At 44.9% G+C, this 24,486-nt stretch overlaps 1 protein-coding gene across 1 annotated transcript in view; it reads right to left on the bottom strand.

Annotated features, from left to right (window-relative positions):
* The window catches only part of FBXO41 (F-box protein 41), a 66,316-nt gene extending 43,965 nt beyond the window's left edge, over positions 1-22,351 (bottom strand). Inside the window, exon 1 of the mRNA XM_042466434.1 lies at positions 21,911-22,351. The gene's annotated coding sequence lies outside the window, so the exon portion shown is untranslated. The remainder of the gene's footprint in view (positions 1-21,910) is intronic.
* Between the last annotated feature and the right edge of the window lie 2,135 nt (positions 22,352-24,486).

Below are 24,486 nucleotides of genomic sequence, written 5' to 3'. Positions count from 1 at the left end.
CCCTTTCCTTTCCATCCTCTACTTTTCACTTTGTATCCTCTTCTCCCTCACTTCTGTTCATTCCTTCCTTTTACCTTCTCATTTACATTCTTACAATCTCACCCTATCCAACTCTTTTACTTCTTCCCACCTCTCTCCTTCTTTTCATTTTCTCTAATCCTTCTTTCAAGAAGGGACTTGTTTGGACTACAATGCCCAGCATCATCCAGCCAGCATGGGAGTTGTAGTCTAAACAAGTCACTTCTCAAGCTCTGCTTGACCTTGTAAATGCTCTACCCAAAGCAAGTAGACTGCTGACCTGCCATGCCAATGTCAATGCCTCTGGTAGCTGGTTCTCCAAGGTTAGTGTGTGTGAGGCTTTTCTGGGTCTCTTCTTCTGCCTGAGCTGGATGGGACCCCTTGAGCCCCAATTTTATCTAAAGAACTCACTGCCACCAGCTGATGATTTGATTCCTTGTCCTTTAGCAATGCACCGAGACGTTACTGGGAATTCAACTGGCACGTCCCTTGCCAACCGTAGGGAAGAACTGGGCCAAGCTAAGCTAAGCCACGTGAAAAGCAGGACAAGGCAGGGAGAATACTTTTTAAAGAAAGAGTTTTTATTCCCAACTAAGGAAATTCTATAGCAAAAGGGTATCTCCTATACGAAGGACTACCTTGTCCTCCAGGTCCAGATAGAAAGGAGAAATTACAGAGTAAATTAATTTCAGACAAACCAAGAAAGGACTCAAAATATCCTAATGCAACTGGCTGGTACGCTCTCCTAATCCTACTCACAGATCAGATGGGATTTTGTAGCTTGAACCAGTCTTCCCAAATCCAGAGCTTTTGGTCTGAAGCCCCTCATGGTCTGGTTAGAGAGAGCCAAAGATAAAGAGATTTGTGGTGGTTCAGGCTTTTGAAAAACCTCCCCTAAGAAACATCCCGAACTTCTGCCTAACTTCCCATTGCATCTGGCAGTTGCTATCTCATCACCTGTGATGCTGACCCTCATTAAAATGTAAAATCCATCTTCACACATTTTAACCCTTTTTTAATCTGCGAAGAAGGCTCTGATAAATGGAGGGATAAATGGTGGGCAGTGAGTTCACTCTGGATTTTAGTGGCAACTGTAAAAGAGCGACCCAAGCTCCCATGACCTGTTCCCAAACCAGGATCAGCTTCTGGGATCAACCCAGAATGGATTAGATGCCCCACTGACATGGAAGCTACTGTAAAGCTACTGTAAAGTTGAAGCTACTATCCATCCTTGAACCAAACCAGGAAGTCCCCTTTAAATGTCAATGTAATTACAAGTGACCAAAGAAGTAAACAGAAACCCCATCGAGATAGTGCCTGGCTCAGATCCTCTTCCCATGCATGTCAAACCCAATGTGGATTATCCATGATGACCCAAGAGGAGAGGAATCTGACTGGAATAATAAAGAGATCCCTGGAGGAACTGAGGAAGGCTACAGACAGAAAGCCTTTTCTTTCAAGGCTCCTGAGAGCTGAGAAGACATTCATCTCAATGTCAACCTGTCAAGTCTGCAACTCCTGCCTCTGCTCCATCAATCACTCTTCTAGCTTGTTTGTTTTTTAAACAGGCTTCCGAAATAGCCAAGGGATGGACAACTTGGCTAGCAGTCTGGGGTTCAGAAATGTTGGGACAGGAAACTTGTTAGTGTCTTGTACATGCATCAGTTCCCTTATCAAAGCATTCAGACATTTTTGTTTGCTGTGCTGACACTGTGGTGTAGTGGTTTGAGCTTTGGACTATAGCTCTGGAGACCAGGGTTCAGTTCCCATCATGGCTGTGAAACCCACTGGGTGACATCAAACTCCCTCAGTCTCAGGGGAAGGTCATGGCAAACCTCTGAACTAGTCTTGCCAAGAAAACCCATGTTAGGGTCACCTTAGGGTTGCCAGAAGTCAGAAATGACTTGAAGGCACACAACAGCACCAACAAATGGGAGTGCATTGCTCATGAATGTGCATATCCACCACAGATAGTTCTGCATGAACATACATTCACATTGCCACATGAATATCCATTGCATTTGTTGGGTTGCATATTTGGCATCTTGGTGCCACTCAACACAAGGTCAGCCCAGCACAATTAACATGTAACCCTGCATACAGAGATTTGTGCCACATGACTTTGATGTAGGCTCATGGCCTGGGATGATGGGATGGAATCTTATGGGTGACCTCTGGTGACATCAGTGCCATCACACAAGTGGTTGCACTTTGTTGGATGCTGAAGCAGCAGCATCGCCTAATTTGAGCTGCACACATTATGTTAAGCTAGCAGAAGCATAATGCAAGAAGCATTATGCAAGGAACTATAAGTTACAGAGTAAAACCATGTTCTAAGAGGCTGGCAGGTTCTTCCATTTTGCTTGGTGGCCAGGGAGTGATTACAGTGATGCACAACAAGGGAGGGAAACACATTGCCATCTGTTTCAGCATCAGGTTGTTCAATGCTATGATCCTTCTGGAGCTGCTTTCTGGGAGATTGAAGGAAGTGTAGTCCAAGCAGAGTTATCTTCCCAGAAAAGCCCTTCCCATCAAGTGCTGGTCCTTTTCTACTGGAGATGACAAGAACAGCAGAATCTGGAACAAAAGGCATGGAGAGCAGGTATGCATGCACTCAGGCTAGTCTCGAAAAGGTCACCTTTCCACCCTCTGCTGAGATGAAAGTCTTACCACACAGATTACTTTGCTTTACTTTGGTAAGACACCATACCTGAAAGAAAAACCTGGTCTCCATGTAGAAAGTAGCAGGTTTGGAGGTTCTTGCCATCTTCAGTATGAAAGGATCAGACGTCAAATACAGGAAGCACTGTTCTCTGCTTAAAAGCTTTGCTTGGAGTCCTGCTGCCATTTAGTGCAGAACAGGGGAACACAATAATGTGCCCCCCACCACCTCGCATAGTTTTTGTTACAAACAGTGAGGAACAATGAGAAGTGCAGTCCAGCAACTTCCATAGGGCTATATGTTCTTCATTCCTGGTGCAGAGAATACCGACTGAAATGGATCAACAGGCCTGAATTGTAGAAGGGAATCCTGCAGTCTGCTAGATATTGCTGGACTGCAACTTTCACCATTCCTCACAATTGGTTATGCTGGCTAGGGTTGCCAGACCACTTGAATCCCAGACCTGGATTAAATTTAGGTTAACCTCACCCTCATTCTGAGGAGAAGTGATAGGGATGGGTGAGTGGATGCCACAGGGTCCTGTCCTGGACACAGTATTCTTCAATGTTTTTATAAATGACTTGGATGATGGCTCAGAAGGCACACTTATTGTATTTGCAGGTGACATCAAACTAGTGGGGTGGGTAGCAAATTTATCAGGGGACAGGAACAGAATTCAAAAGGATCGTGGCAGACTGGAGAGCTAGGCCCAAACGAAGAAAATTAACATCAGCAGGGATAAATGCAAGGTAAGGTCCATCTATGCAAGAAAAATAAGAAGCACAAATATAGGATGTGTGACACCTGGCTTGAAAGCAGTGCAAGTGAAAGGGATCTAGGGGCCTTAGTAGACCAGAAGCTAAGCCTAAGTCAACAGTGTGATGCAATAACCAAAAAACCCACTGCAATTCTGGGCGGCATCAACAGGGGTAAAGTCTCCAGACTGAGACATATTCTGCTTGGCCAGACCGCAGCGGCAATACTGTGGCCCTTTCTGGGCACCATAGTTCCAATATGATATTGTCAAACTGCGTCCAGACATGCTGAATGCGCACATGCCTTCAAGCTCCCAGCGAACTGACGAATTTCATATGATTTTCTTAGGCAATGAATACTCAAAGGTGGTTTTGCTAGTCCCTTCCTCTGAAATATAGCCAACAGCACTTGGGATTCGTAGGCAGTCTCCTCTCCAAACGCTAACTGGAGCTGACCCTGCTTAGCTTCCCAGATCAGATGGGATCCGTTGCCTTGAGGGTATTTAGGCTACTTCTGTTTTATTGTCAACATGGCCTGATCAGTCAAAACGCTTTGCGTTTCATTCCTGTCACGATTACATAGTGTGGATTTAAATATCACTCCTCCTTTGTTGAAAAGACTAACTGTTTCACTTTCTCCATCTGCAAAAGAATGCCTTTGAAGTCCCTTCCTAATGCACCCTCCATGGGTTTTTAAAATATGCAATGGTGTCACCCATTAGCTCAAGATGGAATAACAGTTTTACTCATGGATCAAGCAGTGCTATCTTTCCGCCCACTGAAAGATGGAAAGCTGAAACCCTTGAGAAGTGGCAAGAGAGGATCCATGCGTCTTTGAAATCTGAAGAGTGAGGAAAGGACAATAAGCATCTTATAGTTTGGGATTTCTTGTTTTAACCAGCTCCATCTCAGGACTACAAACAACACTCAATATAAATCTAAGTAAGACCAGTGGAAGAGCCAGTGTGGTGTAGTGAGTTGAGCGCTGGATTAGGAATCCAGGAGACCAGGGTTCAAATCCCTCCTCAGCTTTGGCGACTGGGTGACTTTGAACACTTTTGAGATTTTGGGGAAACTATTTGCACTGAGCCATGCTGGCTGGGGGATCTGGGAGATGGTGCATGGATGAACATGAGCATTTGATTGTACTTTCAATTAGACAGTTGGTGTATCAGTTGTGAAACATTACCATTCAGCACAAGGTTTTTTTTTTTTAGTACAATTAATAGGTCGATCCATACATGGAGATTCCTAATGGGTTCTGTAGCACTGACCATGATGCAAAGCCCATATTCATTTTACAGTTGTGTAAGTGGAACTCTGCAAGTATAACCATTTCATATACAGTTGTGCATTCACGGTGATGTGTAACAACTCACCAGTGCCTTCACTCTTGGCTCACTAGGATTACAGCAACAGTAGGCACATTTGTAGATACAACTCGAGTCTCCCTTATCTGAAATGTTTCCAATCAGAAGTGTTTTGGATTTTGGAATACCTGTCTTTGCATATATGTACACAATGAGTTATTCTGTAGTTGGGACCCAAGGCTAAACAAAACATTAATTTATGTTTCACATACCCCTTATACACATGGCCTGAAGGTAATTTTATACACAATATTGTTAATAATCCTATGCATGAAGCAAAGTGTGGGTACATTGAGCCACCAGAAGGCAAAGCTGTCACTATCTTAGCCACCTGTTAAAAAATTATGGGTTTGGGAGTATTTTGGATTTTGGGATTACAGATGATTGAGCCTGCCTTAAAATGTCTCCTTCTAGTTATGTTTTTTTTAAAAGGTGATTTTATCTGTATTTTACACGATGTTGTTTATATTTATGTGGCTTAGTTTTAAGATGAGGATAAGGGAATTACATATTATTATGTATGTATTTATGTATTTTATTTATGTATTATTTGTTACCTGCAGAGGCAGGATATAAATAAAATGCATTATTATTATTATTATTATTAGGGATGCAGTTGGTTGCACTGTGTGACTATTCAGCCGCAGTGTAGTGCATCCACTATGTGAGTGTTTTCACTATGCAAGCGCAATGGAGGAGCTTGGCACTCGTCTTCCAAAGGTGACAGCACTATTATTATTATTATTATTTTAAAGGCACTGCTGATAAACTTCCTCTGATTTTTCAGTTCCTTCCCAAGAAAGTGCTAGTGTAGGATTTACCCTTTTGTGGCTTTTTCGTGTTTGGCTGACATTGTCACCAGGCCAAACGAGACCCAGTTTTAAACCTATATGCATCACAGACATATCTACATTACAAATAACCACTCCGTGTGGAAGTAGTCAGGATGGCAGAGACCACTGGTTTCTGTGCAAAGGGGAAGGGTTGCAGGTTGTAGTATCCAGAGAGGATTCGCCATTGCAGTAGGATGTAAAATGAGAAGGGTAACTTCCCTCCATCCAAATAAGCTCCCCAATATAATTTGCTTTGTTCCACGGTAGGCAACTGGAGTAGGTAGTTTGCCAAGGAAGGGGTTTGGGGAAGATATTCATTGGCACCGTGGGGTCGGGAAAAAATTATGAAACTCTCTTCCACATATAGTTGACTTCCATTTTTGATCCCTTGGGCTCTAAGTTTATTTGGAGGTGTTTTATTTTTTTAAAGGAAGGGAAATAAATGTGACAACGTGGCGACAAAACGTTTAGTTTGGCCCAGAGGTATCCATCACAGTAAGGAAGTCATCCTTTATGACTTTGTTACTGGTTGGTCATTCCTGATCAGTGGATGCATGAAGTTAGGGTCATTGCTTTGGCATTGCTGTGCTTTAGTTGACCATTAATTATATTGAATACTTCATCTGCTCCTGAGAAATCCTTTCAGAGCTCTTTCCAGGGGTTTTTAAACGATCTTGAATGAAATGGTCTCATCCATAAACTTGACCTTTTTGCCCTGACTATAGGCAAAGGGGTAGCATGATCATTTTCCCTGCAGGAGGGCTTTCAGAAAGCAGAGGCAGAAATCAAAAACCTGGCCATGTTAGTCTGGAAAATCAGAATGCAAAAGAGATCTTGTTGCACCTTTGAGACTAACTGAAAGAGAGAAGTTGGGAGCATGAACTTTTGTAGGCTTGAGCCCACTTCCTCAGATGCATTTGGTGGAGAGTAAAGCCCAGGGACAGACCGATATAGGAGTCTCTGTGTGAGAATGTCCACAGGAATGCAAAATTTTGTGGGTGTGGAAACGAGCTGACAAGTTGTTTTAATGATGGTTATTGAGGGACAAGGCAGGAGGAAGGATGTTGCCTAAAGCCAAGGTTAGTAGATAACCATATGAATGTAATGGGATCCTGGCATAGTACACTCATCTCTCCACATTTGACTTTTGTGGATTTGATTATTCATGGATTTGATTAATATGTTATCTCTAGGAATATCTAGGTCCTCCAACACAACTTTATATTCATTTTAACCAAAAGCCGTACTGAAGGACCTAGAGATTCCAGAGAGAATACTCCACTGGGCATTTGTAGTGCATTTCTATGGTCAATGTCTGGCAGAGGTTGACCACAGAGTTGCACTGGAGGAGCTAGAGATTCCTAGAAAGGTGTTCTCTCAGTAAAAACATAGTGTTTTTGTTATTTGCGGTTTTCCCACGTTGATGGTCCTGTGCCCCTAACCCCAGTGAATGTGGAGGGACAAGTGTACCCATATTCTAACTGTCACTAACCCTCAGCCTCTTGGGGATGCTCATGTCTTCTTTTTCAGTTCCCACTCTACATCCCAGGTGTCAGGGGAGCTGTCCAGGTGCCGAACCCTCATTGGTAATTGGGTTCTGCACCTGGAGAGCTCCAGTAAGCTCTGGAGGAGCTGTTAACATCTACAGAGACCTGCAGGGGAGGCTGCCATTGAAACTGAAAGAGAAGTCATTGTTCTGTAATAGCATTCATGCCCACTGTGCCTGCATAGGGGTGACCAAATTATGCTATGCTTCCTCTTTGCAGAAGCCATGCTAATTAGAAAGCTTGCATTTAATATGCTTGTCCCAGGAATGGGAGTAAAACACTCCGGGAGACAGTGGCACCACTAAGGAAGTGTGGACCACGCCAGGTGACCATCAGAAGGAGTGACACCGGGCATCAGAGAGGCATCCTAAGGCTCCCTCTCCATGGAAGGAAACAGGGGACTCTTCTTGGCATGCCACTCCTCTTTGGGAGTGATGATGGGTCTTTCTCACCGATCCCACCTCCTGCAGCCTCCCCTCCTGAAATGTTTGCCTTCTTTTCTGATATTTTCCTCTGGAAAGGGGGTGGGTTGTTTGCTGTGACTTCCTTTCCATAGAGGATGGAGATTTGTGTGTGTGTGTGTGACTCAAAAACTAATTTAGCTGAGGGCTGTGCCTCATCTTTGCTGTGATAGCTGTGGTGGCATGGTGGCAACAGGATGTTGGGTTCCCCAGGGTGAAACCCTTCTCTCCATGGAGGTCGATGGGGTGATACCATGACTTATCACACTGGGTGGCACTAGCCCTAGGGATGACACACTGGGAGAAGACATAGAAGAACTCCTTCCCTGCTATGGCACCTCACCTTCCCTTTGGAGGCCTGACTCATGCCATCACTGGAGTCATTTTAGCATCAAGTACAAACATGGCTTTTTACTAAACTCTTTTGGACTTGGCTTTAAATTCTCTTAAACTTCTAACTGATCCTAAATGGTCTTTTTTTGGGGGGGGGGGAGTTGTTAAATTGTTTAATTTGATTTGAGTCTGTTTAAATTGTTCTAATTGTTTTAAATTCCTTTTGAACTGCCTAAATCGGTTTTGTACATGACATCCCGAGATCCTTGGAGACAATGGTGGAATACAAATATTCTAATGAATAAAGAACTAATTCTTGCATGAATGCTTTCCACATTTCTGCCCTGGTCAGATGTTAAGCTAACGGGAATGTAATTATCTTGCAACATCCTGGATCACTTAAAACAAAAATATGGCATGGCTGTGGCTATCTTCAAATTTTTCATTTGATTTTTCGCAGGAAGGAAGGTTTTAGTGAGGAGTTAATATTGTTGCTAAAAGGGACCACAGAATCACAGAGTTGGATGGGATCCCAAAATTTATCTAGTCGAACCTCTGCCACGCAGGCAAACACAGCTCTTGAAAGATGCCCATCTAAACTCTGTTAAAGACTTCCAATGAGGAAGTCCACCATCTTCATAGACAGTCACACAGTGCGTACAGTAAAGACGTTCTTGACAATGTTTAGGTGGAATCCCTTTTCTTTTAATTGGAATCCATTGGTTTGCACTCTAGTCTGTGGGGCAGCAGAAAACAAGCTGGCTCCATCTTCTCATTGACATCCCTTCAGATATTTAAAGATGACTATGATGTTACCTTTCCCTTTTCTGCTTTATAAGGAAAATGTACCCAGATCTGTAAGCTGTTCCTCACAGATCTTGGTTTAAGGACCTTCTTGGCCACACTTTCCATTGTGCTAGTATCCTTCTGGAACTGGGCATAATATTCCAGGTGAAGTCTGACCAAGTAGAACCCTGCTAGTACTTCCTTTGATCTGGACTCTATAATCCTGTTGATGCAGCCTAGAAGAGCACTGGCTTTTTGGCTGCTTCATCACAGTGTTGAGCTTGTGGTTTGCTAAGGCCACTAGATGCTTTCCCCATGTACTGCTGTCAAGCCAGGTGTCAGCCATCCTGTATTTATGCATTTCATTTCCCCTCCATAAATAGATAGAGGTTGTATCTCTTTTATCTGAAACACTTGGAACCAGAATTGTTTTGGAATTCAGATTTTTTCAGATTTTGGAATATTTGCATATATCTGAGATATCTTAGAGATGGGACCCAAGATGAAATCCATGTATGTTTCATATACACCTCATCCACATAGCCTAAAAGTAATTTTACGCACAATATTTTAAATAATTTGGTCATGAATCATGAACCTTGAACCATCTGAAAGCAAAAGTGTCACTATCTCAGCCAGTTTTGGAGTATTTCAGATTTTGGAATCCAGATAAGGTACAATCAACCTGTACATTAAATCAATTTCAGTTCCTTAAGGACTTGCAGACACACTCCTTTTTGTGCTTTATAGACTGAAGTCAACACTTTGAATCGAACTCTGAAAGCTTAAGGCAAGTAACTAATATGTAACATGGCTTCTAGACCAATTGAAGAGCGAGAGGCTAAATTGCTTTTCTATTTTATTTTTCTTCCTTACTCATTCCTTGCCAGCAGAATACTAATAGACAGTGATGTGTGAACTCATGTCCTTTTATTACTTTGGAAAAGTGACCTTGAATTCCGGGCTCATTGATAAAAGAGACAGGTTCAACATTGGGGAAGGTCCCAATTTTGCATACTGTTATTAAACAGCATCTACATGCCTAAATACCATAAAGCCTCCAGATCATGTCTGACCTTGGAAGCTGGGCAGGATCATTCCTGGTTAGTCCTTGGATGGGAGACGGCCAATGAATACCAAATGCTGTAGGCTATACAGTTGGCTCTCCATATCCATGGACACTTGGACCACAGATTTAACCATCCGTGGCTTGAAAATAACAAAAACATATATGTAAATTCCTTTATTTTGTCATTTCATATAAGGGGCATCATTTTATTATGTAATTATATTTAATGGGACTTGAGCATCCATGGATTTTGGTATTCATGGAGGGTCCTGGGACTGAACCACAGCGGATACCAAGGGCCCACTGCATTTTAGACGAAGATACTGACAAAACGACCTCTGAGGATTCCTTGCCTAATAAAACCCTTGAAATTCATGGGTTTGCCGTAAGCTGACAGGCGACCTGAAGGCGCACATCCACTCACACATTCTTGGAGGACTATATTCCATTGAGGGCAGGGCCAAAAGAAAAAGGAGTGAAATCAAAAATTGCCACCTATTTTATTTGAAAGCTCTCATTTCCAGTAACCAAGCTGTAGGAGAGAAGATCGGTGTACAAAGGCTGAGAAACCACCAACTGATCATGTCAAAGGAAAAGCAACATAGCCATCTGGGGAGGTTCCAACAAGGTTGGGTCAACACAGTTGGGGTAGGGATGGAAAGAACAGGCAGTATTCTATGCCTCCTACTTAGTTAAGTATACTGTATTTAACTAAGTAAGGTCACCTGGACCAACCTTGCCCCCAAAACTGATGGAGACATTATTCATCTGTGCTCCAGCTGTGATCAGAATGTCTCTCCTTCTCTCCATGATGCCCGGTAATGTAGGTTGGGAGGAGATTACAATTGTGGCAGTACTGTAGTAGTTTGTTGTTGTGTGCCTTCAAGTCATTTCTGATTTATAGTGATCCTAAAGCAAATCTTTTGCAGTGTCTCAAGTGGTTAGGAAGTCAATTCTGTTGACTGCAAGATTGGCAGGTTGGCAGTTGGAGGCCCAGGTGCCGCATGAAGGGGTGAGCTCCCATCGCTAGTCCCAGATTCTGCCAACCTAGCAGTTCGAAAGCATGCAAATGCAAGTAGATAAATAGGTACCACTTCTCAGTGGGAAGGTAAATAATGTTCTGTGCTGTCATACTTGCTTCATGATCACAGAATAGCCTCTGACAACTCTGGCTCTTTGGCTTAGTAACAGAGATGAGCATTGGCCCCTAGGGTCAGACACAACTTGACGACTTTGTCAATGGGGAATGCCTTTAACTTTAAAGTAAACCTATGACATTTAAGACTTATTCAGAGGAGGTTTGCCATGAGTCAGAGTCAACCTGAAGGCACATAAAATTTGTAGCATAAGGAATTTTGGAATCTGAGACCCACTACTAGGTAGTGTGTGTAGTGTCACTTGTAGTTTGAACTCTGCTCCTTTGTAGTATGTAAGGGCCTATGTGGTGCAGTGCTTTAAGACTTGGACTAGGAGTTGGACTCCAGGAGACAGAGTCAAATAGCCATGGAAACCCTCTGGGTGGCTTTGGACAAGTCCCACTCTCCTAGCTTCAGAAGAAGACAATGGGAAGCCTCTGCTGAACAAATCCTCCAAAGGAAAATCCTAACATAGGGTTGCCGTAAGTCAGCGTTGACGTGAAGGTATATAATAACAACATAAAAGCATGCTTTCTTCCTGACTTGGGATGGAAATAAGACCCCTTCCTCAAATTCTATTTCTCTTCTTTGCCAGAAGGAAGGAAGAAGAACATATGAACTGAGACCCTACATGACACTTGTGTAGTCTATAGTCATGTAGTTAAGTAGTCCTTGCACTACTCCACCCTTCTGTTGAATACCAGCATGGTACAACTGTGTAGCTGCGAATGCCCTTGTTGTTCAGAACCTTGGATAGCTCTCAAATCCTCTTTTTGCTACTCCTGGTTCTGGTTTTGGGGCTGCGAGAAGGATTTTAAGCAATCTGTGCGAGCCCTGGGGAACTCTAGGGGCAGAAAATTGGTCCCAGGCCCTCCACAGCTGCCCACCCCTCTGCTATGGTAACACTGGCTCAATGGTATGAGCTAGGTTTCTTTTTTCCAGACTAGCAGAAAGCAACAGGTAAAAAGGGTTGTCATGGAAATTGTTGTGAAGAGCAGCTAGAGATAGAAAGTGGAAAGTGAATAATATCCAGCCAGGGTTGGTGGAGGGTAGATTCAGACTGCCTGGATGATCTCTGGATGATGTGTGATAATGTGGCAGGAATGACAGAAGGCCATTGTTTCAACACCTGCAGCCAACAAATGACACACTCTTCCCCACAACTTGCCAGTTCTACAGCTTTCAGTTAAAAATGACCTGACAATCAACTCCAAAGTTTTATTTAAAAAAGACGGGGGATTTAGGGGCCAAAGGTATGGGTCCCAAGGGAAACATGTGTCCCACACCACTGCACACTTAGCTCACCCCTCTCCTAGATCTTCTAGCTATTCAGAGAAGTGCATGTGCTAAGACACATTTGAAGGTCCTGTCAGTAGAGGCCAATATACAATTTGGAAACCTATGGGGTGCAGGAGGGATTGAAGAGGGGAAGCAACACCAGTGTCAGGGGTGGCTTCCATGTCAGTAGGATAATGAATTCACTCCGTGTTTTAGTTTTCTCCCTAAAGGAACCATCCATGGTGCTGATCTATCTCAACACAAGAGTTTCAGCACTTTGGACAGCAATGTAGAAGTTCAGCCAAGACTGAACAGCACACTAGAAAACAGGTTAAGGAGATGCCTCTAATTCACCAGTGGATGTATCTACGGACAGCTGAGCAGAGCCTAGGGATGTTCCTCTTTTGGAAGTCAACTCCCAGATGTCCCAATGGCCATGCTGGATGAGGGATTCTGAGAGCTGTAGTCCAAAAAAAAGGGACTGTTGCCCCATTCTGCTGATTCATACTGTACAGACCATTGTACCATCTTGCCCACTGGTATCTTCTCTAGAAGGTTCACCCTGGTTTCCGGTGGAGGTCCTTCTCTGCTACTTCATTCTGGATTCAAACTGCCTGATGGTAAGAGCAGTTTGGCAGTGAAATAAACCGCCTTGAAGGTGGAGTACTCTCCAATGCTGTAGATTTTTAAACAGGTTGGATTGTCACCTATCAAGGATGCTATCACTGTGGAGTCTTGTGCTGCCAAAGGAGTTGAATTACAAGGGTCCCTTCCAACTCTATAAGTCTGAAATGCCGAGGACTAAATTTATTTGGGAACCTCCACATAAAATTCAGATCTACTATCTTTTTTGAGACTGTGTCTGGAGGTCTGTTGGTCCACCACGATCAAGTAGCTACCCCAGTGGAAGAGGAGGCGGAGGAATGAAAATGGCACCATGGAGGACGTAAGACACTGAGAAAAAGGCTGCTGAAAGCCAGCAGATTTTGTCTGTCTTCCCTTGCCACTGATGAAGAATGCTGGAGAAATTGCAATCGCTAGCTTAGAACATCAGAAAGATGTTCTAGCCATAGTTCATACAATTAGGCAACACATCTCCTGAGGCCACCTTGGCTGGGGAGTCTGGGTACTGTTGTTATTATTGTTGTTGTTGTTGTTGTTGTTGTTGTGTGTCATTTCCAACTGGCGGTTACCCTATCATGGGAGTTTCTTGGCAAGATTGATTCAGGGGAGGTTTGTAATTGCCATCCTGTGAGGTTGAGAGAGTGTGACTTGCCCATGATCACCAGTGGGTTTCACGGCTGAGCTGGGAATCGAACCCTGGCCTCCAGAGTCATAGTTGTACACTCAAACCACTATGTTGCACTTTTGGTTCTGGGTGAGAACCAACAAACTTAATCCAGACAAGACTGAGGTGTTCTTGGTAAGTCAATAGACAGATCAAGGATTCAGCCCATTCTGGATGGGGTTACACTCCCTTGAAATCTCAGGTTCACAGCTTGGGTGTTCTTCTAGACCCGGATCTGAGCCTGGATGCTCAGGTTTTGGCAGTGCCCATGAGTGCTTTGGCACAGTAAAAGCTAGCGCAGCAGTCGTGCCCATTCCTAAAGAGTCAGATCTGGCTACGGCAACACATGCCTTGATTATATCCCCTTCACATTACTGTAATATGTTTTATGTGGGGCTGCTTTTGGAAACTGTTTAGAAACTGCAGCAGATCCAAAATGCTGTGAGCAGACTGTTGACTGGAGCTGGTTAAAAGGAACACACAACTCCCAAACTGCAACAACTTCACTGGCTACTAGTCCGTTTCCAGGCGCAATTCAAAGCACTGGCTATGACCTTTAAAGCCCTATACGGATTGGGTCCAGACAGTCTCAAAAACTCTATCGCCTTCTATGAACTTGTCCAACTTTTAAGATCTTTGAGGGAAGCCTTTCTCTGGAATGCTGCATCCAGTTCTGAACATTACAATTCAAGAAGGATGTTTAGAAGCTGGAGTATGTCCAGAGGAGGGTGACTAAAATGGTGAAGGGTCTGGAATCCATGCCTTATGAGGAGTGGCTTAGGGAGATGGGTATGTTTAGCTTGGAGAAAAGATGGTTAAGAGGTGATATGATGGCCCTGTTTAAGTATTTCAAGGGGTCTCACATTGAGGATGGAGCATGAATGCAAGCTCCAGGAAAAGTGATTGCACCTCAACAATAGGAGGAACTTCCTGAGAGTAAGGGCTGTTTGACAGTGGGACACACTCCTTCCTCAGAGATTATAGTTGAGTCTCCTTCTTTGGAGGTCTTTAAACAGAGGCTGGATGGCCATCTGTCAATGGGGATGCTTTGACTGAGAGTTCCTGCATGGCAGAAAGGGGTTGGACTGGATGGCCCTTGTGGTCTCTTCCAACTCTACGTTTCTATGATCCTATGGACTTTTAAGATATACTTCACACACACACACACACACACACTTGTTGCACGCTTTCAAAACTTCTCGGGCTTCTTCATCAGTCAAGATGTTACAAACCAAACAGGAGAAGAAAACATACAACTGGAGATGTTAGTCGGATGGAGAAGCCCATGGAGCTTCTAAAGCTTGACAACAAGTATATTATGCATTTCGGTTGGCCAGTAAAAGGTATCACTGATGTCATTTTGTTTGTATTTGTTAAATGGCCAACACAGCTCCCCCTCCATGTTTTCTTCCATGGGAAGTTAGGCTAGTTTCTTCCCTGCTCTCCTTCCATTGGCAGGCAAAGACCTTGTTCAAACAGGCTTTTAATGGGGTAATGGCTTGCAAGGAGCCTTCTTACGGTGTGCATGCATTATTTTAAACTTTTAATGCTTCGGGATGATTTTATATTGTTTCTAAGCTATGGTTTTAATGTGATTGTTTTAAATTTGGCTTCAGACTTTGTTGTTGTTGTGTGCCTTCAAGTCATTTCCAACTTATGGCGACCCTATCACAGGGTTTTCTTGGCACGCTTCCTCAGAGTGGGTTTGCCATTGCCATTCTCTGAGGACGAGAGAGTGCGACTTGCCCAAGGCCACCTGGTTGGTTTTTCGTAGCCAAACCAGGATTCACACTCAGGTCCCCAGTATCCTAGTCCAGTGCTCAGATGACTACAGATGGGGTTTGTCATTGCCTTCCTCTGAGCCTCAGAGCATTTGGCTTGCCCAAAGCCAACCACTGGGTTTCATGGCCAAGCTGGGATTTGAACCCTGGTCCCTAGAGTCATAGTTTAATGCACAAACTACTATGCCACACTGGCTCTATTGTCAGGTGTTTTTTTGGCTTATTATTTTTGTGAACCCAGAAGAAAATAAATGGAACGAATGTCTAAATTGTAGTGCAAAAATAAGAAACTTTCTCAAGCAGCCACCCACACTTCCCACCACATTTACATGGGCTTTGCATTGGCAGAAGCCTGCCCTACATTCCTAGTTTTATCCACGCAGGATCTGACAGCTGATTTCCAGTAGCGTGGCATTTGATGCTGATACACCAAAACCGCTGGTCTGATATGCGAAAAGATAGGCTTTGTTTCTCCATCTCATTTGCAATATGTGGAGCAAACGGTGCCTTTATCGATGCTTGACTGACACTCACCTTATGTTTGCTTTCCTCCAACAATGGATCCGGTCATTCATTGCAGGAAAACAATATTTTCCAACTGTCGCCTAGCTGGTTCCCCCACCGTATGACAAAGCTTATAATGAATTTGGAAAAGAAATGACAATGGTTTGAAAGACCAAGTTGGAAGATAAGATACAAAGGCAGGGGGGGAAGGGGGGGGGGGTCATGTAATCATGTGGGAATCCAGATGTTTCTGGACTGCAAGTCCCAGCAGCCCTGACCAGGATAGCAAACGATATGGAATGTTGGGAACTGCGGTCCAACATCTGGAAGGCCATGCAATTCCCATTTCTAATTCCCAGCCTCATTTAAAAGGCTGCAGTTGCATCTTCAGTTAGATCACACATTCCTTTCTAATTTTTCCACATCGATCCTATTCCAAACCTCTAGTTAAAGGTCTTTTCATTCTGGCAGGATTTTAATATGGAGAGTTTTAAAAGAATGGCTTGATGAGTCTGGGCTGTTTCAGACTGAATTGCTTTTTATCTTTGAATGGTGTTTTATCATTTTACGTATGGCATGAAATCATTTGAATATTGTCCAACAAAGGTAATACATTTATTTATTTTTTAATTTTTAAAAACTAAATTAAACAAAACAGAGGCGGATGGCCATTTGTCAGGAATGCTTTGACTGTGTGTTCCTGCATGGCAAATGAGGGTTTGACTGGATAGCCCCTGGGATCACTTCCAATGAGACTATGAAATTGGGATTACACTTGGCATGTTTTGCCAAAACAACACCTGCAATTTTCCAAAAGCAAAAGCATGGGGGCTTCTCTTGAGAGACTCAGCATTCTCTGCTGAACAAAAAGGGCTGCAACCCCACAAAAAGATGGAGTCATCTGGGATCTCAGAGGAAATACCTTTTTGCATTGTGAAGGGAATTCAAATTGGACTTTGGAAGGCTTTGTTCCAGGTGCCACATGTTCAGGAGGAGGGAACTGGTTGCACAGATATCCCCCCTAAAGAACAACACCAACAACACCTTGGGAAAATGCAAGCCATGACTAACATAGTCATTTTATAATTTATTTTCCCATCCTTTATGGTTATTAACACCTTTGCCGGAAGAAATCCTGCGTCGTAGATTTTGTGCATTTTGGCTGACTGATTAAAGATATCACTGTTTCATGATTGCTATCATACACAGGCCTATGACTGACGTCTTGCATTTCTTTTTCCTCCTGTATGCTTTGTAACAATTTGCCTGATGAAGAAGCCAGTGAAGCTTCAAAAGCTTGTAACATGTACGTTGTGCATTTTTGTTGGCCAATAAAGGTATCACTGTTTGGTGGATTTTTGATTTGGATTTGCTATATGGCCAACATGGCTAACCCTGGATGTTTCCTGTTTTGAGCATTTTGCTATCTCTCTTTTGTGTATTTTGGATGTTATTATGCTTTCTATATATGGCCAACATGGCTACCCCTGAAAAAGTTCAATCCCATTTTAATGTTCACTTTTGGGGGTCTGTTTTAAGCCGTATTGTAGTTATAAATTGGAAGCTGCCTTGCACCCCAGTTTTAGGAAGAAAGGTGAGATATAAATAAGTGTCATCATCATCATCATCATCATCATCATCATCATCATCGGTCCAAAATACATGGCAGAAATCATCCAGTTTGAGACTGCTTTAACTGCCTTGGTTTTGGTGCAAGGGAATCCTGGGCATTGTAGTTTATTGCGGCACCAGAACTGTCAGACAGAGAAGGCTAATGTCTCACAAACACTACACTTCCCAGGATTCCCCAGCATTGAGCCAGGGCAGTTAAAGCAGTCTCAAACTGGATGATATTTGCAGTGTGTCTTGGGCCATCATTGTCATACTGGGGGGAAACACCCCAAAAATGCAGCAAATCAGAACGGTCCTCAAACTACTTCATGAACATCATGCCTGATAATAGCAAATGTGCAAAACTAGGACAGACTCTTGCTATCAGCACTTACCACAATAACCACAACAATATTTGCAGCAGAAGCCAGTTTCACCAAGGAGGTCATTCGGGGAGAACAAATGTGTTGCCAGTGTGACAGAGATAGTCTGAAAGAAGGCAAGACACCTTCAGAGAAGAGGTGAGAGATGCAGGAAACGTGCGAGAAAGTCGCTTCTTAAATTGCCCTAGACTATATATAGCTTGCCGTGAATGCGAAAACAGAAGAGGTGGCAAAGGAAGACAGTGATGCAGCTGCACACTACTTTAACCGCCATGGCTCCATGCTGTGGAATTCTGGGATTTGTAGTTTTGTGGGGTGCTTAGCCTCCTCTGCCAGAGAGCTCTGGTGCCACAACAAATCCCAGGATCCTATGCCATGGAGCCATGGCAGTTAAAGCAGCAGCAGACTGCATTATTTCTGAGGTCCAGAAGACAAAACGAAGAGGCACTGCAAACCATCATGGCTGAAGATGATGAGACTTGTAGTCCAAAGCAATGTAGAGAATGTCAAGTTAGGGACGTTTGCAAAACATTCCTCCCTAGAGGTCCATAGCCTTGTCATTGTTCACAAATGGATACAAATCTGTGCAAAAGCAAGGCTTTTTAAAGATGTGTTTCTTCCCAGGTAAGTTGGCATAAAGGGTCCAGACTTAGATGGACAAAACCAGGTAAGAGGTGATGAAATCTAAACCACGGACAGACATATTTTAAAGCAAGAAGAAACCCTAAAACCTGCATTGAACTACCAGTCTCTGAGGCAAGTGCAGATCGTGTTATGAAGTCAATCCTTGCCTTTTAAAACCAAAGCTTCCTACGCAGATCAGAATGTTCCAGATTTCCTTTCCCCCTCCATCTCCTATACTTTGGGGGATCTTTTTGATAAATAAATAAATAATTGGTGTCCTTATTGCATGAAACACATTGGATGCAATTGCAGTCATACTTAGAAGAGAGACTCATTGAAAGCAATGGGAGAGGTGTGCCATTGGGCCAAAACATGCTGCAGAAATAGTCCAGTTTGAGACCGCTTTAACTGCCCTGGCTCAGTCCTGGAAATTGTGGTTTGTGGTGGTGCCAAAGCTCTTTGCTAGAGAAGGTTCACAAAACTACAGTTCCCAGAATTCCCTGGCACTGAGCCAGGGCAGTTCCAGCGGTCTCAAACTGGATGATTTCTGCAGTGTGTTATGGCCCACTGTTAACATTGGCTCCATTGCTTTTGATGGACTTGCATCCAGGCTGTTCGCTTTTTAAATGCACAATCTGATACAAAACAGAGACGCTTACAAGGGCTCTGGTTTGGCCACTGACTTTAATGGGAGGCCTGGGCTCTCCCAGACTCAGTTGCCTATCTGTAAAATGGGCACAGTAACCATCAGTCTTGGGAGACTGAACAATAATGGGTTGAAGAAAGAAGAACAATAACCACAAAAACAGACCCTGGTCCCATCTTTCCCAGACATGTCTTTTCATGTATGAACACAACTAGACAATCTTACTCTTCTGCTCACATAAACTCCATTCTTACAACACCTCTTGTTTTTTGCACCAGAATAGTGAGATAGTGCTTTCTGATGGTCCAGTGTACACAAACTTTCTTTCATGCACAACATTATTTATAAGGTTGCATCTAATATTACCTTTGGGATACGTGTATAAAAGCGTATGGTTGTTACTGCGTGCCTTCACGTCGTTTTGGACTTAGGGCGACCCAAAGGCAACCCTCTGTCATGGGGTTGTCTTGGCACGTTTCTTCAGAGGAGGTTTGCCACTGCCTTTCTCTGAGGCTGAGAGAGTGTGACTTGCCCAAAGGTTGCCCAGTGGGTTTCATGGTTTCGAGCTGGAAATCGAACTCTGGCCTCCAGAGTTGAAGTCCAACATTCAAACCATTCTGGCTGTATACAAAACATAAATAGATTTTACATGTAGATGTGGGTCCCATCGCATGATATATATATGCAAATATTCCAAAATCCAATAAATACATAAATAATCCAAAACACTTCTGGTCCTCAGCACTTTGCATAAGGGAGATTCAACCTGTATTGACACACAAGAACCAAACAACATTCACACTCAGGACTGAAAACATGCAGAGGAGAAGACTGATACCTTACACACCTGCAAAACCACAAAACCCATAATGCAGTGGCGAAGTGATGGCAACCAATGTACCCAAAAATACATCAATGCAAAGTCTAGACTTCTCAATAGCAAATGAAATTTGACTCAATATTGGCGTTTTCCCCACAGATTAAGAGGTGGATCAGTGACAAAACCTTGAACCGGTTCTGCACATCTTGAACTGTCGGCTTCTTAAGATCATGCCCCTTTTATATATTTTACAACACCAAGCCCTATAGAAAAAGGACATTACAAAACTAGCAGTTTCAGGCAAAATACCAGCATGCTTTTCCCCATCAAAAGAGTGAGCTAATTTTTACAAATAAATAAAAACCTACAGAAAAAAACTCTCTTGGAATATTGGTTGTTTCTTACAAATGCAAAGCGTAATGTTAAAATGTTAGATCTCAGGGATGTTCCTTTTTAAAAAATGAAATCCATAGATACATAGCTATATTCTCTTACATGCAAAGGTTTGGAAATAAGGTCTTGTCCATACAGGACCACGTGTGATCTTGCAAACAAACCATCTTGGTCACGGAGATGAATCCTGCTGGTCTGAAGCAGACCCACAGCAGTCAGGGATACCTGGCCTATAACTTTAAGACCATCTTGCCTCATTCATTTATATTGAAACCAGACATCCCTGAGCCATGCCATCCAAACCAAGCCTCCGCTTCTCCAACTGAACCAACGCAAAGCCAGCGACGGTGGATTGATACCTCTGCAAGCAACAACAGGCAGGGTCTCAGATACTGTAATACCTGAGGAGGGATGGGATGCAAGATGGTTGTGAGAGACTTTTTATTGCAGGGGTGCAATTGCAAGAGAGGGGAGCAAGCTCTAGAAACACTCCCCCTTTGAACCCAACACCTGCCTTCTTCTTTTTGATGGTGATGATGATGATGATAATAATAATAATGCCAACAGGGTCCTCTTGCTTGCTGACTTTCCAACAGCAATGGTTCTTGCAATGGTTACTATGTGATTGCATTAACAAAAAAAATCACACCAGCAAAGCAGTGAAGGTGGTGGTGATGGGAAGGACACCTTCCTTCCTTCCTTCCTTCCTTCCTTCCCCCATTATAACCAAGGGAAAAATAAAGAGATTACCTCTGGTAAGAATAGACAGCCCCTACCTCATTCTTGCCTTGGTTTTTTCTCTCCACCCATCAGCACCAGATCAGCTCATCTGAAGCATGGAAAGGGGGTGGCAGAGCCAAGATGCCTTGTGTTTAGCATTGCTTCTCCAAAAGCCTGGTCTTGGCTCTTCTGCTTAGACATTGGTGAAAGAGGAGGGGTGCTTGCACAGATCCTGGCTCCCTCACTGCTGCTCAGGGCCACAAAGCATGGCATTTTGCATGGCTCCCTTGGCACGGGGCTGTAGCTCTGGGTCTCTGAACCCTCTGCACAGCCATGCTGGAGGCATGAAGGAGGGAGAGGAGGGGTGTGTGTGTGTTTCTGTGTGTGTGGAATGGGAAATTGCTGGGGATTGAGGGAGCCTTTGCAAAATCAAATAAAGCCACCCCCCAAAAAAACCTGGATCTCCCCCAAAACAGAATATCAAGAGCAATGCCCTCCAAATAGCAACCCACCCCAAAAGCACTATAGATCAGCAACACCCCCAAAAGCAATACCCCCAAATAGCAACCCATCCCCAAAAGCACTATAGATCAGCAACACCCCCAAAAACAATGCCCCCAAATAGCAACATATCCCCAAAGTCACTACAGATCAGCAACACCCCCCAAAAGCACTGCCCCCCAAATCATCACACCCCCAAGAAATCACCCAAGATCTCCCCCAAAGCAGCCCCCCAAATACCAGCCCCCCAAGGAGTATCCCCAAAACAGCATCTCCTCCAAAGGATACCCCCTCCCCAAAGCAGCCCCCCAGAGAGTGTCTGAAGGTTCCCCATCCTCCCTGGACCCCTATTTCTGCCCCCCCATCCCTCCCACCCCCCAGCTCCCTTTACCTGGCTAGCTGGCTCCCTCTTCTCTCCTCTGGGCTGGCAGCTTGGAGACTCCTGACCTGCCAAGGTTGTTGCCTCCACCAATGCCCTCCCAGGAGGCTGGCTATGGGGCTGGGATCGTGGTTGGGGGGCCGAGGAAAAGGACCCCTGATTTTCAGCTGCTGCTGCTGCTGAGCTGCCCGGAAAAGAAAGCCCAGGGCGCAATACCTGTTCTTGGCCGCTAGAGGGAGCGCGGTGGGCCAAGCGAAGGCAAGGCAAAGGATGCTCTTCAAAGGGATGCAGGCTTTGGGCTTTTGCTGGACCTTGGCTTCCTCCTTCCAGGCTGGAGGGGGGTATCAGGGTTGAGGGGGGGTCGGTCCAGAGGAAGCCGAGGCTGCCCCTCCCTTCTTTTTCTTTTTCTTCTTCCTTTTCCTCTGCTTGCAATCTGGGAACTCTTCTTCTTCTTCCAAGGATGTAAAAGAGAGGGATGGGAGGAGAGATGGAGGAGGGATGGAGGAGGTTTTCAAAGGGATGGGAGGAAGAGGGAGTCTGCAGCTGTTCACGAGGATGAGAGCAGACTGGATTTTTTTTGGGGGGGGGGGATTGGCATGGCTCCTCTGCCCCTCCTCTCCGTGCCACCCTCCCACCAGATGGCTCTGTCTTGTGCAAAATCTGCTTTTTCCTCTTTTCTTTTTTTTTGGCAGGGGGGTGTCTGTCCTCAAGTGTTCCCTCCCCAGGTGCTCACATTGGGAGGAGAAAAGGGGTGCTTGTGGGAAACTAGACTGGTAGAGAAGGGCAGCTGCCACTGGGACAGACCCTTCCCTTGCCAGGTGCCAATATTTAGGCAGAGACTGGGGGTACTTGGGGACACCAGACTGGCACAGAAGGGCAGTTTCCCCCAGGACAGAGACCAGACTGGCAGAGCACTAGTTTGGGGGTACTAGACTGGCAGGGAAGGGCAGCTACTATTGGGACAGACCCTTCCCTTCCCTGGTGCCAACATTTAGGGGGAGACAGAGGGTCCTTGGGGGCACCAGACTGGCAGCTACTACCAGGCAGGGACGTAGCTAGGATTTTAGGAAGGGGGGGGTCCAGACTAAGTGCCACCATAATGGGGCTGAGTGCGGCGGCGCAGCAGCACACACCATTCATTTTTCTAACGGAAGGGGGGTCCGGACCCCCAGATCCCCCCGGCTACATCCCTGGGCAGACATTAGACTGGCAGAGCACCACTTTGAGGGTACCAGAGGGCAGCTGCCGATGAGACAAACCTCTCCCTCTCCAGGTGCCAACATTTAGGGGACAGGATGTGCTTGTGGGCACCACTGGCAGAAAAGGGCAGCTGTCATCAGGACAGACACCAGACTGGCAGAGCGCCAGTTTGGGGGTACCAGACTGATAGAGAAGGGCAGCTGCTGATGAAACAGATCTTTCCTTCTCCAGGTGCCAACATTTGGGGGGAGACAGGAGCTGCTTGGGGGCACCAGACTGGTAGAGAAGGCAGCTAACACCAGGGCAAACACCAGACTGGCAGAGCAGTAGTTTGGGGGTACCAGACTGGTAGAGAAGGGCAGCTGCCAATGACCTCTCCCACCCCAAGTGCCAACAGCTTCCACTAGGACAAGCACCAAACTGGTAGAGAAGGGCAATGGCCTTGGGGACAGACCTCTCCCTCCCTTGGTGCCCACATTTGGGGGAGACAAGGGGTGTTTGGGGGTGCCAGACTGGCAGAGACAGTCTGGACAGACCTCTCCCCCCAGGTGCCCACATTTGAAGGAGACAGGGTCCCACCCTACGACTCCAAACATACACACTCCTATACAGATGCCTTCAGAGCACCCAGATGGTTGGCAAAGCACACCTTCCTTGGCTTTAACCACGGGTGGTGAGAAAAAATAAGGTGGGCAACAGAGCCCCCCCCCCCCTCAGTTCTGGACTCCACAAGATCAAATCTTGTGGGGGAAGGAAACAGCAATGGCCAGGCCGGCACCCTGTGCGAGGGCAGAGTCATTCAAAATAAGGTGGGCATAGTGGTAAATATCCATGTTCCTCCTCAACAGACCTGATCTGGTCCAGTTTTGGAAACTAAGTAGGGTTGAGCCTGGTTTGGACTGGGATGGGAGACCTCCAGGAAATTTCAGGGGTGCAGATGCCAGTCAGAGTGAGCAATACTGAGCTAGATGGAGGGAAAAGTTGGGTGGCTGACCACCAGGAAATCATAGGATAGACCCAGAATTCTGTCTGAAAGCTGTGGCTGCCTGTCAGAATGGGCAATACTGAGCATGATAAAGCAAAGTTCAACTGGGAGACCACCAGGAAATTCCAGGATAGGACTGGACTTCTCCCTGAAAGCTGCAGCTACCAGTCAGAGTGGGCAATACTCAGCTAGATGGAACAAAGATTTGATGCAAGCTAAAGCAGGTTCTGGAAAGTGCTATTAACATTCATAAGGTCCTGGGTTCAATCCCAGATCGCTGCACACAGGGATGGGAAAGAAGAAGCCTGCCTGAAAGCATGGCTGCCAGTCAGAGTGGGCAATACTGAGCTAGATAGAATAAAGGTTAGATGCAAGCTAAAGTAACTTCTGAGAAGTGCTATCA

This window comes from Sceloporus undulatus, chromosome 5, assembly GCF_019175285.1.
Source record: "Sceloporus undulatus isolate JIND9_A2432 ecotype Alabama chromosome 5, SceUnd_v1.1, whole genome shotgun sequence".
Lineage (NCBI taxonomy): Eukaryota > Metazoa > Chordata > Lepidosauria > Squamata > Phrynosomatidae > Sceloporus > Sceloporus undulatus.
This window is presented reverse-complemented; position numbering and strand designations above follow the sequence as displayed.